Source organism: Canis lupus, chromosome 20, assembly GCF_011100685.1.
Source record: "Canis lupus familiaris isolate Mischka breed German Shepherd chromosome 20, alternate assembly UU_Cfam_GSD_1.0, whole genome shotgun sequence".
Lineage (NCBI taxonomy): Eukaryota > Metazoa > Chordata > Mammalia > Carnivora > Canidae > Canis > Canis lupus.
In genome coordinates, this window is record NC_049241.1 from 56,704,754 (window position 1) to 56,720,509 (window position 15,756).

A 15,756-nucleotide genomic window follows, 5' to 3' on the forward strand; every position below is an offset into this window, starting at 1 on the left:
CCAAGTAAGGGTGTGTAACTCATCCTATTAGTTGGACGTCCAAGGGCAACACGTCGCTGCCTCAGTATCTTTAAAAGGACCTGCAATAGCACACCCAGCCGAATATTTACCACTTCCATCCTTTTAAAAAGACCTATGAGTAAACTGAAAAATCCTTATTGTTTAGAGGAGAGACATGTAAAATGCCATAGAGTTAAAATGTGACACGTCAGCATTAAGCGGTCATGAGGGGTTTTGTGTGGATCCAAGTGTGGTCTTGTTGCAAGGTCAGGTGCCCTAAATATTGGTCCTGAGCTTAAGCAAATATAAATTTTTGCCATTTATTTATTTTTGGAAGAGAGAGAGAGAGAGATGGGGGATGGGCAGAGGGAGAGGGAGACAGAGGATCCCATGGAGCCTGACCTGAGGCGCGATCTCCCAACCCTGAGATCATGACCTGAGTCAAGACCTAGAGTCGGACACTTAACTGACTGAGCCACCCAGGCGCCCCTGAACTTCATGTCCCTTTAAAGCCAAATGTTCTAACAGGTAGATGACATGTTCCATTGAAGGGAAGCAGAGAATGCAATTATCCCCATACTGTAACAAAGTAAAGATGCAGAGAACCCTCTGTCACCCAGAGAGGCTTTAGGGGTTTGTGAAAAGCAAGAAAGACTGTGTGGGTCTTGACCGTCCAGGGGTATGTCTGTGCTGCCAAGTGAAAGCAAAAGTTGACCACACTTACCAACTGGAATACTAAAGATGTGCTGCATGGATGGATTGCAATGACAAATTTGCTCTCCTTGGCGGTGGATGTCAGTAGCCGGGTTGGGGGGGGAGCGGTTAGGAACCACAGCGTGTGGAGGGATGGAAAGGTTATTGCTGAGAGGTCTTAGACAACCATTGTCAGCCGTTGGGTTTTCTCACCAGGAAAACCGGGGTGTTGCAGGGAATAGATCCAGGGGATCATGAGACACTGAGGCTTTTAATCTTCTATCATGGGTTTGATGCCCTGAGGGTCTTCATTATTTATAGGGTATTGACTACTTCTGGGAAGAGGTTTTGAAGGACCTATCGGAATATTGGTAGAAGGTCACTGGATTCCGCCGGGATCAGTTGAGCATGTTGCCCATAAAGAGCATGGTAGCTGATCCAATAGGAACTAACCACCAGTGTTCCCAGACTCTGCTATCGTGCCATCAGAGACAGAGTGTACGAAAGAGGCCATGGGGTTATTTCCCCGGGTTGGCTATTTTGATCACTACTGCCAAATTCTAGAATTATTTGGCCATTTGGAAGAATTGAAATTCTGGGATTTTACATTTTTTAGAAGTCTTAGCCTAATACGTGAATAAGGGAGGAAGGAAGGAGAAGGGGATGAGTGTCTCTTGAAGGGTCTCAATGAAAGGAAGGCTCAGGGATGGGAATCTGTGGGGGTTCATGAGAGGCCCCACTCTGGGAGCTGGGTCAGCCCTTCCGGGTGGGCTGGGGGGGGTTGGGCACCAGGAGTGTAGCTCCAGGGTCACTGAGGGCAGAGATTTGCTCCCAGGGTGGAGAGTGGGTTCTCTGAGCCGCTTACAAGGGAGGACTGGGAAGAGCCGCTGTGGTTCCTTGGAACCTGCCATTGGGAATGAGGACATGGGAAAGGCCGGCTGGAGGGATGCAGGCAGCTGGAGTGCTTAACTTTGTAATGAGCTTTTTTCTAATATCCTGGATTTTTGCAATAATTGTAGAAAGTAGAGGTGGTCCCCATCCCCCATTTCATTTAGGGCTTTCATTTGCCATAAGTGACAATTGGGAATTTAATGGTCTTCCATGTAGGTGACTCATGTAGGATGTGAGGAACTTGTCTGTCAAATTGCCTAAATCTGGAGTGGACACACTTTCCCATTACACCCTGGTTTCTTTTGCCTAAAAGAGAAAGAGCTCTGCCCATGAATAAACAGAGCTACGGGCTTCCCTGGTGCATTCAGTAGCTAAAGTTCAATTAGATTTTTTTAAAAAATATTTTATTTATTTGACAGAGTATGCGAGCACACAAGCAAGGGGAGCAGCAGAGGGAGAGGGAGAAGCGGGCTCCCCACAGAGCAGGGAGCCTGATGCTGGGCTCGATGGCAGGACCCTGGAATCATGACCTGAGCCGAAGGCAGGTGCTTCACCGACTGAGGGTTCTGGGATCAATCCCTCTGTTGGACTCCATGTCGGGGAGTCTGCTGCTCTCTCTCCCTCTGCCCCTTCCCCCTGCTTGTGAGCTCTCTCTCAAATAAGTAAACAAAGTCTTGTAAATGGGATCGATTCCTTGATCTCCTTTTCTGCTGCTTCATTATTTGTGTACAGAAATGCAACAGATTTCTGTATTTTCATTTTATATCCTGTGACTTTGCTGAAGTCATGTATTAGTTCTGGCAGTTTTTTGGTGGAGTCTTCTGGGTTTTCTACAGAGTATCATGACATCTGCAAACGGTGAAAATTTGACTTCTTCCTTGCCGATTTTTCCCCTTGCTTTTGTTTCTTTTTGTTGTCTGATTGCTGAGAATAAGACTTCTCATACTGTTTTAAGTAGTAATGGTGACAGTGGCCATGCCTGTCTTGTTCCTGACCGTAGAGGAAAAGACTCTTCCTCTTTCCCCACTGAGGAGGGTATTACCTGTGGGTCTTTCATATTTGGCCTTTATGATGTTGAAGTATATTCCATCTATCCATACTTTGTTGAATGTTTTTATCGAGAAAAGATACTGTATTTTGTCAAATGCCTTTTCTGCATCTATTGAGAGGATCATATTGTCCTTACCCGTTTTCTTATTGATGTGATGTATCATGTTTAATGATTGGCAAATATTAAATCACCCTGGCAACCAGGAGCGAGTCCCTCTTGACCATGGTGAATAATCCTTTTAACGTACTGTCCAGTTCGACTTGTTAATATCTTGTTGAGAATTTTTGCTCCATGTTCATCAGAGATGTTGGCCTGTAATTCTCCTTTTCAGTGAGTCTTTGGTTTGGAATCGACTTGATGGCCTCATAGAATGACATTGGACATTTGCCTTCCATTTATGCTTTTTGGAATAGATTGAGAAGAATAGGCATTAAGTCTTTAAATGTTGGGTTGAATTTGCCTGTGAAGCCATCTGGCCCTGGACTTTCATTTGTTGGGAGACTTTTGATTAGTGATTCAATTTCTTTGCTAGTTACGGGTTTGTTCAGGTTGTCTATTTTTTCCTGTTTCAGTTTTGATAGTTTGGATGTTTCTAAGAATTTGTCCATTTCTTCCAGATTGCCCAGTTTGTTGGCGTATGATTTTTTCATAATATTCTCATGATTGTTCCTATTTCTGTGGTGTTGGCTGTGATCTCTCCTCTTGGATTCATGATTTTATTTATTTGGGTCCTTTCTCTTTTCTTTTTGGTAAGTCTGTCTAGGGGTTTGTCAACTTCATTAATTCTTTCAAAGAACTAGCTCTTAGTTTAATTGATTTGTTCTACCGGTTGGTTATTTTGTTGCCATATCGTTCATTTCTACTGTAATCATTGTTATTTCCCTTCTGTTAACTTTAGGCTTTATTTGCTGTTCTTTTTCTTGTTCCTTTAAGTGTAAGGTTAGGTTGTGTATTTGAGACTTTCCTTGCTTCCTGAGGTAGGCCTCTATTGCTATGTACTCCCTCTTAGGACCGCCTTTGCTGCATCCCAAAGGTTTTGGACTGTCGTGCTTTCATTTTCATGTATTTTTAAATTTCTTCTTTAATTTCCTGGCTAGCCCATTCATTCTTTAGTAGAATGTTCTTTAAGCTCTATGCATTTGTGGTCTTTCCAAATTTTTTCTTGTGGGTGATTTCCAGTTTCATGGCGTCACGGTTGGAAATTATACATGGTATGATCTCAGTCTTTCTGTGCTTGGTGAGACCTGATTTGTGACCCAGTGTGTGATCTGTTCTGGAGAATGTTCCATGTGCTCTTGAGAAGAATGTGTATTCTCCTGCTTTAGGTTGAAATGTTCTGAATATATCTGTTAAGTGCATCTGGTCCAGTGTGTCATTCGAAGCCCTTGTTTCCTTGTTGATCTTCTGCTTAGGTGATCTGTCCATTGCTGTAAGTGAGGTGTTAAAGTTCTCTACTCTTATCGTAATGATAATTGATGAGTTCATTTATGTTTGTTATTATTTTACATATTTGGGTGCTCCCATGTTGGGGGCATAAATATTTACAATTGTTAGATCTCCTTACTGGCTAGATCCCTTATCAAGTGCCCTTAGAGCCCAGAGCTGAAGCTCTGCAGCACTGTAGGATCAGTAGACGTGGTGCATGTGAGGGGCTTGTGGGGGTCTCCCGGGGAGGGGCCTGCTGTGCTGATTCACAGGTAAGCTTACCCTGGTGGAGATGGACCCGCATGGCACTGGCAGTGGGGCTTGGGGTAAGCATCCCCGGCCTCTACTAAGGGCACCATGTTGCTTACCAAGCAGCAGATCCCTGCTGGTGGGGGAGGGGGCACTGGCATCACTCAGCTCTCTCAAGATGGGAGTGGAGAGTTTGCATCTGTCACTGTTCAGGAAGCCCTCACGGAAGGGCAGGCCATCACTGCCCTTGTGTCCCTGACACCTGTCGGATCCCGGCCTTCACTCTGTGTCTGATCTGCCCGCCAGGCACCACAGGACTCCTGTGTTTCAGCTCAGGTGTGCAGCTGGGTCTCTGAAGTCCAAATGTGAGGGACCCGCGTAGCGCGAACCCACGCTGATCCTCTGGGGGAGGGTCTCATGGTGGCCTGGCCGGTGCCAGTTTGTCACAGCAAAGCAGTCACAGGGCTGCATGGTGGTTTGGGGGTTATGGTAAAGCTCAGCAAAAGGCTGGTGCCAAAGTTTGCCGCCCTCAGCTGGCATCCTGGTTTCTATGCTGGTGAACCGGGCAGCGTGTTGGTGCTGCCAGTTCTTTGGTCCCCAGAGAGGCCCTGCTGTCCCGCCCGAGGGCGCTCCAAGAAGGGGAGCTGTTTCTCCATGTGCAACCCAGGGGATCCTCGGGCCATGCTGTGTGCTCCTGGTCCTCCCTCCTTCCCCACCAGAACACCGTGAAGCCCACCAGGCTCGACCCCCGTGATGGCACAGACTTCTAAAACTCCAGACCTTGAGCTCCACTGCTTATAGAAGCCTGTGGTAGCCAGCCTCTCTCCTTTTCCCTCTCTGTGGTTGTGGGGAAGTTTTTCCTGTGCAGTCCCCTGCATGCTAATTTCTCTCCCTCTGTCCTCTCTTTCTTGCACCTCTCTCTATGATCAGGGCTCCCTCTCTGCAGCACCCACGGTTCTTCTCTCCCCCAAATCACCTCCACATCTCCTACCTTGCACAATATGGCCATTTTTTAAAACTTGTACATGTGTCTTTGTTCTCTCAGTCCTCAGATCGATTTCTTGGGTGTTTAGAATGATTTGATATGTATCTCGCTGCGTTGGAGGGATGAGGCAAGTGTGGGGTCCTGCTACGCCTCCACCATCTTAACTCCAACAACCAAACTCCCTCCCCAAGTCGGGCTGTGCGAGGTGGAGGCTGTGGAGATCAGGAGAGGAAGGACGTTGAGATGCTGAACTTCAACAGCCTGGTCTCTGGCTCCCTTGGCTGCCCGCGTGAGCTGTAGCCCTGCCCCAACCCTACTCTTGTGTGGGGCCACGCCGGCTCAGGACCTCCCTCTTCACCAGGGCAGAGGGAAGAGGTGGTGACCAGGCCCCATTCAGTTTTGATATGTCTGTTTGGGGGAATAAGAAGTCCCCCATAATGGCCATGGATGTTTTAAGTTCTGGTGAAGTTAGTCCATTTAGTTAGAAATGCCTGTGAGGAGAGACCATGGTTTTTAAAACCAGAGGGCACCACAGAATGGGGACAGAAGGGATGCTCTCAAAGCGTTTTGATGAGTGAGATCCCCTTTCTTTGCTTCTTCTTTAGGACAAAAAGAGAAATTCCTAAAAACCACTTTCCTTTCCTTTTCCTTCAGCAGGAAAAGTTTGGTTCTACAAGGACTTTGTCCAAACGCCAGCACAGTTGTAGGCAGGAACAGTGAGTCCTCACAGGGTGGGACCCGAGGCCGGCACACTTCCAACTGGCACCATTTCTGACACCAAGTAAGCTTAGCCTTAAGTGTCAGTTTTTTTTTTTACCAGCAAAAATAGGTTTATTTGGCAAAGCAAGAATTGCAAATGAGGACATGCAAAAATTGGCAAATCCATGGGCAAATTCAGAGAACAAAGGAGAGGAACTCCCTTTCATAGGAAGGGGTGAGGAGATGGGAGAGGTTGTGGTGTAGGAAAGGTCCATGGGGCAAACTGGCAGCTAGAAGATGGTGGCTTCTCATTGGCCAGTCTGCGGCTCCCCCTCCTTCGCTGGCCTGTTGCTTGGCGGGAGCAAAGTTTTCTCACTGTGGCAGGAGCAGTAAAGCTGTGTCCACTTGTGCCCCTTCTGTTGGGTCTACAATAGGTTGGATGGGAAAGCAACCCTGCTGCCCCCCTGCCTTCATTTTCCTTTTGTATTTACACAAGACACACACCCGTTGACATTTTTTTTTTCTCTCCGGTGTGATTTTCTTTCATTCCTTTGCAGTGACACCTTTTATTCATAAAAACGACTTAGTGCATCCTAATGGTGAAACCCTTAATGTCGCTTATGCAATGGCCTCCGACAAACAACACTAGGAGTCGTGGTCTTTCCACTCAAGGAGTGGGGGGGGGGGGGGCCCGACACACGCATCTTCCCTACTTGTTTGCCAACAGCTAGAACAAACCACCTTCATGTGAGTCTCAGCTGTGGGGAGGAGCATGGCTCGGCGGTCTGGGCACAAAGCAAACCTTGAGCAATTCCTAATTTCTGGAAATGCTGCTTTTCAATGTCTGTTGTCCAAATAGCTCTGACATGTTTCTATGAAAATCCAGGTCACAGCAAACACATCCCCATGCCTTACTTCCTCGTGTTAATAATTCTGCTAAATAACCACAGGACATTTCTTCCCGGGATGGATGGGTGAGTGGTTGGCGGTGCTCCACCCACCAGTGTCCCCTTGTATTCTTTCCAGTGGAGGACAAACTGGCCGTGCCTTTCTCTTTGCCTCAGACCGCCCATGCTTCTGTTGATCTGCCCCCAGTTGACACAGGTCAGTCTCCGTGTCCATCAGAGGGCCCCCAGGGCTGCTTCTCCAGCCCTGGGCAGGGTGCAAGTAGGGTTGTCCTGTGGTGGAGCTGGCTGGGCTTCACACCTGAGGAGGTGTAAGGTGAGCAGTCCCTCTGGTACTCGGGGACAGAATGGTACGGGAATGTGGTGTGTGGATGCAGTAAAGATGCTTGTACCGTGTTCGCAGAGAGGGATGCTCCCATCTAATTAGTCCAGCCACTGTCAGGATGGGCCTTCCTCCCCACTGTCCTCAGTTCACCAGTATGACCAGAGATTGTGTGGACACCACACACCAATAAGGGCGGCATAGCCGCTCTGAGCTGGAACGGCATGGAAGGTGTGCGTCACAACCACGTTTCGATGTCACCACCAGTGAGACAGCCTCAGCACTCGACACTTTCCAGGGGACTCTCTATTCCATAGCAGAACCAGGCCGTCCAGTTTCCAACATTGCCTAGAAGTTATTAACCCTTCCACGTACCCCAGGGGAGTCGTCCTCTTCTGTGGCCTTCAAAACCTGAGTGAGAGGCTTAGCAGGGGTGTGTGCTGACGCTGGCCCGTAGCTGTGGAGCTGCACGTGGTCTGTGGACCTCAGCGGCTGCCAGTCACGGGTGGCCGAACCAGGGACACAGGAAGGCCCGGGAAACGGTGCGTTATGCTCAGGTCCTAGGGGACAGTCAGTGACCCCTCGGGTGACCAGGGGAGCACCCGGGGAGCGAGCAGGGGTGGGAGCGTGGGGAGCGGTGAGCATGAGGACATGGGGCGATGCCTGCGGTGCCGACGTCAGTGTGGGGTATAGCGGTTTGCTTTGAGCTGCGTGTGTGCACACGAGGGAGGCTCGCTACGTAGCACCCGACACGGAATATAGAGGCCGAGACAGAGGCTCACTTCGAATCATGGTCGCCCTGACTTGGTTCTCTCTTGCTCTGTGGCCTTTGGGACGTCACCTGCACCTGTGGGCCTCAGGGAGCTCCTACAAGCACGGAAGGACGGTGTCTCCGTCCCAGAGTCTGCCAGCAGCAGCGGGGCTCTACGTCCTGCTAGCTTCCTTCGTGGAGACCATTAACCCGGTGCGGGCTGTGGCTAAGCCATAGGTCAGAGTTCACAGAGTGACTGACAACGGCAGATGCGCCCCGGACGCTGGAGGCTGGCCCGGCGCCCACCGCTGGGCTGAGGCTTTCTCCTGGAGCAGAAACCGCAGCAGCCACCTGTGCTCATATGAGGCACTTCCTTGTCGCTGAGGAGTCGAGGCACGCGAAGCCCATGTCACGGTCATGTCTGTACGAGGCCAATCTGTAAAAACCAGCAAATGTTTCCCGCTTCCTGCTGATGCGCCCACGGCCTCCCTATTCCCAGCTTCAGCTGCACTGCATTCTTCCTGTTTCTAGAAAAGAGCTGCTAAGATAAGCTCTCCAACCCTAAAATTGCAGGTACCTCCTGACAGCATCGAATCCAGAGCAGAGGAGCACTTCGCACACGCTCAAGTCATCCATCACGTCTACATGCTACACGTCAGAACATGTCCTCGTGCTGTCCATGTCACGATGTGTCCCTCCCACTGACAGCTCTGCAGTCCTCATGACATGTTCATGTGATGCTCTAAGCAGCAGGCTCCTCTCTCTGACTACAGGTGTGGTCCTGGTGGTTTTTGGCTGCGGGGCATTGACCAAGTCATTTCTTATTCTTACTGATGTACTACAAGGCAATTATGACAAAAGTCTTAATATGTAAGAATTAAAAAATTGATTTCTAAGAAAAAAAATCCATAAAGTCCTATGCATGTGGTAGTAGGACTAAGAATGTATGAGAATATTGACAAGAATGATCTTTTTAAAAAAAAAAGATTTTATTTATTTATTCATGAGAGACAGAGAGAGAGAGAGAGAGGCAGAGAACACAGGCTGAGGGAGAAGCAGGCTCCATGCAGGGAGCCCGATGCAGGACTCGATCCCTGGACCCCAGGATCACGCCCTGGGCTGAAGGCGGCGCTAAACCACTGAGCCACCCGGGCTGCCCAAGAATGGTCTTCAGTGAGCAATAGGCTGATTTGAGAACCCATAAGTACAGGGATTTTTTTTTTAAATTTATGATAGGCACACAGTGAGAGAGAGAGAGAGGCAGAGACACAGGCAGAGGGAGAAGCAGGCTCCATGCACTGGGAGCCCGACGTGGGATTCGATGCTGGGTCTCCAGGATCGCGCCCTGGGCCAAAGGCAGGCGCTAAACCGCTGCGCCACCCAGGGATCCCTAGAGAGATATTTTGATGTAGTCCTTCAGCCAGTGAAAAGTAAGAGACTGTCATTTGTTACAATGCATGTCATATTTAAGTATAATTCAGAAGACTTTCCTGGGAAACATGGGTAGCATCTTCTGCTTAAGTAAAATATCAGGGATATCAGTGGAAATAGGAAAGTGGAACAGTAACTTAATGATTTCAGGTAACACGGGAGGTTGATAGCAAAATTGATAAGATATACGCAGTACAGCCGTACACATCCTCTGGGTTCCGGATTGTCCCCCCAGATTTCATGCCCAATTGGAACCTCAGAATACAACCTCATCTAGAAGTAAGTTGTTTGGGATGTAATGAAGATGAGGCCATACCGGATTAGGGCAGGTCTTCGTCCAATGATGAGTATCCTTGTAAAACTGGAAAATTTGGGCACAGGGACCTTCCCTTCCAGCCTCCTCTACTCCGAGAAATTCAATGCCTCTCGTTTCCACCGTCCAGTGTGTGGCACTTTCTACTGGCAGCCCCAGGAGACGAATGCAGTTATCCAGGAGTGAGGGTGCCTGTGATACCCAAAGACAGCTGGAGGCCAGTGTGCCTGCAGCCCAGTGAGAGGGGGAGGAGGAACAGCAGAGGTGAGAGGACAGTCATGGGCTGGGTCGCATGTGCTGCACAGCAGAGATGACTGACTTTGGTGGCGGGTGGCCTGGACCATCAAGATGAGCTGATGAGGCAGCCGCACAGCATCCCTCTGTTACCATGACAACAGGCACTAGGTTGGGGACGTTGGCCAAGGTTGTGATCACACTGGGTTGGTAGCAGTGGCAATGATGTGGAGGTTGAAGCCTAGATACAACTGATGTTGGAGCCATCGGAATTTCCTGGCTTGGAGGCGGGCTGAGAGAGCGTCAAGGAAACATTCGCAGGATGTCAGTATTTACACCAAACAGCTGAAGCGTGTTAACAGAATCCATCAATACTATAACCATGTTTTTCCTGGAACCTTGCAAGTCCCACTTCAGAATTATATAAATAACAACAGATGTTCCCTAACAGCCATGCTTTTCTAAACAATGAGGTGCAGCGACTTACCCTAAAATGATCGGTCATCAAGAACTTGTACGTTGGAAGCACAATGATGAAGGTCTGGAAGCATAAAAGTATATTTGCAGAGGAGTCTAAGGTCATCACTTAAAATAAAAACTTCCTTACCTTAACTTTCAAGGCCTTTCACATTAACCAATTATTTAGGGGTGTTTGTTATAGGAGAATCTCACTTCCAGACCTTGGAGACAGCTCTGCTGAGAACCCCCCAGCTCTGAAGACGCTGTCCTGGGTAAGCCAAGAGCGAAAAAAACACAGGGAGAAGTCTTCATGACCTTGCATTGAGTAAGGTTTCTTAAATGTGACCGGAAAATCACAACACAAGAAAAAGTAGGTGTATTAGGCTTCAGCAAGGTTAAAATCTTTTGTGCATCAAAGGTCACTATTAAGAGAATAAAAGGACACAGCAACACTGGGAGATCATATAGGTGAGTCACATATGTAAGATTTATTATCCAGGATACACAGTGAACCCTTATATCTGAATATCAAAACTCCACCTCGTTAATGAACAAAACATTCAATAGATTTTTTGTTTTAAGGTGACACACAAATGGCTCATAAGTACATGAAACGATCTTCAGGTTCAGGGGAAATGTAAGTCAAAACCAGGATGAGATACCACTTCCCACTCACTAGGGTCGCTAGAGTCCAGGATGCGGGAAATAAGTATCGGTGAGGATGTGGGGCAATAGGAACCCATGTGCGTGGCTGGTGGGAACGGAAACTGAGGCAGCTGATGGGGGAAAGTTTGCTTGTTTCTCAGAAGGTTAAACACAGAATGACGGGGTTACCTGGGTCTTCCAGTGCTACCTCAACTGACTCACACACCCAGACAGGTCGCGGGAATGCTGGTGCGACCCCGTTCAAGACCCGCAGAAGAGGGAGCCGGCCCTGGGCCCCCAGGGCGTGGACGCGAGCAGAGGGCCGCTCACGCAGGGCGGAGGCTTATCGGGGCACACGAGGGGGTGAGGCGGGACACATGCTGCGTCCTGAATGAGTCTTGGAAATACACTACGTGAACCACCCAGACGCACAAGGCCATGTAGTGTGAGTCCTTAGATATACAGAAGAGGGACACCCGGGCTCAGCGGTGGAGCGTCTGCCTTGGGCTCAGGGCGTGACCCCGGGGTCCTGGGTTCGAGTCCCGCCTCGGGCTCCCTGCGTGGAGCCTGCTCCTCCCTCTGCCTGGGTCTCCGCCTCTCTGTCTCTCATGAATAAATAAATAAAATCTTAGGGATCCCTGGGTGGCGCAGCGGTTTAGCGCCTGCCTTTGGCCCAGGGCGCGATCCTGGAGACCCGGTATCGAATCCCACATCGGGCTCCCGGTGCATGGAGCCTGCTTCTCCCTCTGCCTGTGTCTCTGCCTCTCTCGCTCTCTCTGTGTGACTATCATAAATAAATAAAAATTAAAACAAATAAATAAATAAATAAATAAATAAATAAATAAATAAATAAATAAATAAAATCTTAAACACCATCCAATCAGGTCGCAGGGCCCACTTTATCGTCCAATCGGAGCGCGGAGGCCTGTAGCGCGGTGCAATTAGCTCATCGTGCAGAAACCGTCCAGTCCGGCCCCGGGGCGGATTCCAACCTCGAGGTCGAGGCTCACCTGCCCGGCGCTGCCCCAGGTGTGGGGTGTGCGGGGCGTCCACCTGTCCCGGCTGCCAGTGGCCGCTGCCGGGTCTCGCAGACCCCGGGGTCCCGTCCGGAGCCTCGGCCCTTGGTCGTGGGGTGGGGTCCCGACGCCCTGTTCCCGCCCCGCGTGCCAGTGTCCCTGTGACCCCCCACCCAGGCCCTGGCTGCCGGAAGCTGGCGGGGCCCACCTCCCGCGGGGGCTGTGAAGTCGGGGAATTGGGGTCGGGGGACCCGTGGTGACCCGGGGGTTGACCTCGCTCAGAGCTTGGCCGAGGACACTTGATTGCAGAGAAGGCCCAGGGGCCGAGACCCCCCGGCGTGTCCAGGGACACACAGCCTGGGCTTTGCTCCTCTGGGTGACGGGGGCGGGAAGCCCGTGTCGGGAGGGCTCGTGGCCCAGTCCCAGGGCCTGGCCGCCCAGCTCCGTGGGCCCGTGGGGAGGCCGGAGGCCTGGGGGAGTCGGTGACCCCGCGGGTGCGGCGAGCAGAGGAGCCGGCGCGGATCTGGGGGTCGGGGTGCGGCCCTGGTGGGGACGGGCCGCCTCCCTGGGGGTCGTGCCTCGGCCGGGGCCGGGCCCTCTCTGCAGCCTGCTGTTGTCCAGGCCCACGGGCCACTCGCCTGCTGTGTGCCCAGCAGCACAGGCTCGGGGGGGACCCGCAGGCCCCCCGCCCCCGGTGGCAGCCTGGTCCCCGTCCAGCTGCCTCCCGGGCCAGCCTGGGCTTCAGCAGGTGGAGGTGGAGCGTGACCGACCCCTTCCTGCCTCCCCTCTTCCCCTCGGGGTGGAGGGCGGAGGGCGTCAGGTCTGCCCTCCTCCTGCTGACTGTGTGGCTCTGGGGCTTCTCCAGGGAACGTGCCCGGGGCGTGGGGGGCAGGTGTCCCGGTCCTGACACTGTCCCTGTGCACGAGGGTCGGGCGCGTGTGGGGGTCCCCGCCTTCGCAGGTGGCCCCAGGGCTCGCAGGCCCCGCCTCCGCCTGGTCCCGAGCAGCGCAGGGCCCGCTGCAGAGGGGCCGGGGGTCCTCGGCCTGACGCAGTCTCCCCCTTACCAGGGACAGGTCTGGCTTGTCATAGTGGAGGCCCAGCCTGTGGCAGTTTCCTGCCGTGTGCCCACCTGTGCTTTGTGTACCTACCCTGGACAGGCGTCCTCTGGCGTCCTCAGGTGTGCAGGCACTTTCTCCTGGAGGCTGGTTTCCCTTTTCAGTCTCTCTATTCAGTGCCACTGAGTGGACTCCTCTGAATTTTAAGAGCATCGTGATTGTCGCTGCTTTCCCTGGTAACCTGCTCTTTTCCACTTTACATTGGAAAACCCTGTAACACCAAGCCCTAGAACAGTTGTGTTTACCTCCTTCTGAACATGTTCTACTTGTAAAATCTACATAAATTGGTTCTTCTGCATGAAGTTGGTGGACCTTCTGCACCCCCGTAGATAAGGTCTGGCAGCCCCTTCTGGGTTCAGGTGTCCAGCATTTCCACCCTGGGCACTGCCTGCTGTCGCCGAGCCTGTGCTTCAGGAGCAGCGGAGCTGTCTCAGGGCTTCCCTTCGTCCCCTGACCCCTGCCTCTGCTGTTTCACACTGTCCCAATTCTCTTGTGATTTACATACCTTGATTTAAAAAAAAAAATATTTATTTATTCATGAGAGACACAGAGAGAGGCAGAGACAGGCAGAGAGAGAAGCAGGCTCCCTGCAGGGAGCCCAACGTGGGACTTGATCCTGGAGTCCCATGATCAACCACTGAGCCACCCAGGCGTCCCCGTGCCTTGATGTGTTTTAGGGAGAGTCTCTTCCCCCTTGTTTTGTTTTGTAGAAAACTTGGCTGTTCATAGACCCTGCCTTCAATTTCAGTTTTTTGAAGCAGTTTTTCATAAATTCAAAACTAACAAACAGCCAGATGTAGAAGTACATAGGGGGAAGGTCCTGAGCACAGACAGAGAGCCTCAGTCCCTGTGGAGTTGGGGTGCATCATCCTCCTGGTGTGGATCAGATCACCTAGCTGGAGGCTTTCTGCACCCCATACTATTGGGATTTTAGAGGCGTCCTCACCTAGGCATAGTCAGTGACTAACTATGATCCTAGACCCTCTCCTGAGATGGAGTGGTAGGGTGTGGGGCTGAAAAGTCTAAGCTTGCGGTCATGGCCTTATCTTTCTGGTGACCGGCCCCCACCCACGAGCCACCTAGAGTCACCTTATTCAGCACAAAAGATCCTCCTGGTGCTCTTATGACTTTATAATTTACAAAGACTTCAGGAGCTCAATGTTAACAACTGGGTGCAGAGACCAATATATATATTTTCTCTTACCTCACAGACATACTTTAGGACTTAAAAAAGGTGTAATAAGTTGAAAAGTTGTTAAAATTAGTTACATATATTCTAGAATAGACTCTAAAATTTATTACTTTTTAGTTTTAATCACCTGGTAGTCATCACAGGTGCCTCCTTAACCCCCATCCCATATTTCCCCCAACCTCCCCCACCTCCCCTCTAGTAACCATCTGTTTGTTCTCTATGGTTGAAAGTCTGTTCTTGGTTTGTCTCTCTCTCTCCCCCCCACCTTTTGTTGGTCTTGTTTCTTGAATTCCACATGAGTGAGATCATATGGTATTTGTCTTTCTCTGACTGATCTCACTAAGCATAATAGCTTCTAGCTCATCCATGTTGTTGCAAATGGCAAGATTTCATTCCTTTTGATGGAAAATATTCCATTACACACGCACACGCGCACATATCTTCTTTATCCATTCATCAGTGGCTGGCCACTTGGGCTGTTTCTATATCTTGGCTATTGAAAATAATTCGGCAATAAATATTGGGTACATGTATCGCTTTGATTTAGTGTTTTTGTATTTTTGGGGTAAATACCTAGTAGTGCAGTTGCTGGATCATAGGGTAGCTCTATTTTTAACTTTTTGAGAAAACTCCATACTGTTTTCCAGAGTAGGTGTGCAAGTTTGCATTCCCACCAACAGGGCAAGAGGGCTCCCCTTTCTCCACATCCTCGCCAACACCTGTGAGGTGATATCTCATTTTGATTTGCACTTCCCTGATGATGAGGGATGTTGAGCCTCTTTTCAGGTGTCTGTGGGCCATCTGTATGTCTTCTCTGGAGAAATGTTTGTTCATGTCTTCTATGTTTTTTTTAAAAGATTTTATTTATTTATTCATGAGACAGAGGGGCGGGCAGAGACACAGGCAGAGGGAGAAGCAGGCTCCATGCAGGAAGCCCAATGCAGGACTCGATCTCAGGACCCGGGGACCATGCCCTGGGCCAAAGACAGAAACTCAACTGCTGAGCCACCCAGGCATCCCTCTGTCTTCTATTTTTTACTTAATTTAGTTTAATTTAATTTATGTATTTAGAGACAGAGAGGGTGAGTGGGGGTGGAGATGGGCACAGGGGGAGGGAGAGGGAATCTTTTTTTTTTTTTTTTTTTTTTTTTTTTTTTTGGGAGAGGGAATCTTAACCAGGCTCCTTGCACAAAGGTGATGTGGGGCTCAATCTCATGACCCTGAGAACATGACCTGAGCTGAAATCAAGACTCAGATGATTAACTGACTGAGCCACCCAGGTGCCCCTGCTCATTTTTTAATTAGATTTTTTTAATTGGATTTTTTTTGGGTGTAGTGTGTTATACATTCTTTTTTTTATTTTTATTTATTTTATTTTTG